General features: G+C 43.8%; 1 non-coding gene across 1 annotated transcript; it reads right to left on the reverse strand.

The window, feature by feature from the left end:
• Nucleotides 1–681: 681 nt before the first annotated feature.
• Nucleotides 682–786, reverse strand: LOC142166629 (small nucleolar RNA R71). The gene has a single exon (XR_012697032.1). It is a non-coding gene; the product is annotated as a small nucleolar RNA R71 (small nucleolar RNA).
• Between the last annotated feature and the right edge of the window lie 384 nt (nt 787–1,170).

Consider the following 1,170-nt stretch of genomic DNA (forward strand, 5'->3'; position numbering starts at 1 on the left):
TATATTACTTGTCGACCACGTATACTTGCGTGTGAGTTTGGGAGAAACAAGTTTTTGGCGCCGTTGCCGGGGACTTGAATATTAGCTACTTGCCAGTTTTTGCTTTAATTGTTTATTTCATCGAGTCTAACGTTACTTGATTGTTGCTCGGATCTCAGGAACTTTGATTGAATGCGTAGGGTCAGAAGCCAAGATCGACTTCAAGGCTTTGATCCTGAACCTGAGAGAACATTTCACAGGAGGTTAAGGGAAGCAAGGGACATGAATAAAATTCACGCACTTGTTCAATTTCCCGTGGACATGGCAGAGGAGCAACCCATGGCTATTCAGGAGGTGGCGATGCCCAGCATTGCTAATGTCACCTCCAGTATAGTGAAGCCCAAGATCACTGGGCACTTTGAGCTGAAACAGAGCATGATCCAGCTGCTTCATGCAAACGGGCAATTTATAGGTCTTCCATACGAGGATCCACAACAGCATATTCTGAACTTATTGGAGATTAGTGATACTTATATCACTAACGGGGTCACTCCAGATTATGTGAGGCTCACACTGTTTCCATTCTCTCTGTTGAGCGAGGCTAAGCAATGGCTAAAGGCAGAACCAACTAATTCAATTAAAACATGGAATGATTTGGCGAGAAAATTTCTGGCAAGGTTCTTCCCTTCAAGCAAAACTGCAAAGATCAGAAGTGAGATAGTTGCCTTCAAACAGAAAGCGGGAGAATCTTTATACTCAGCTTGGGAAAGGTTCAAGGGGCTACTCAGAGACTGTCCTCATCACAATCAGACGAATGAAGTGTTAGCTCACACTTTCATAGAAAGGCTACATTCTGAAACAAAGATCGTGGTAGATGCTGCAGCTAGGGGTCAAGTGTTGGAGAAAAGCTTTGACGAGATATATGCATTATTGAACAAATTCTCCAAGAGCAATCCGGATTGGCAAAGAGAGATGGGCAGACATACAATCAAAAGTCTGCAGGGGTTCTTGAGTTAGATGTCGTCTCAGCATTATCAGCGCAGATTTCTACACTGACCAATCAAGTCAACCGGATGAACTTGAGTATCAACAAGAAACATGTACAACATGTTCAAGCTTTTTGTGAAATATGTGGAGAGGGCACACGAGCGACATATGCCCCGCAAACCCAGAGTCTGTCTGCTTTGTGGG

Source organism: Nicotiana tabacum, chromosome 11 (genome assembly GCF_000715075.1).
Source record: "Nicotiana tabacum cultivar K326 chromosome 11, ASM71507v2, whole genome shotgun sequence".
In the NCBI taxonomy this organism is placed as follows: Eukaryota; Viridiplantae; Streptophyta; class Magnoliopsida; order Solanales; family Solanaceae; genus Nicotiana; species Nicotiana tabacum.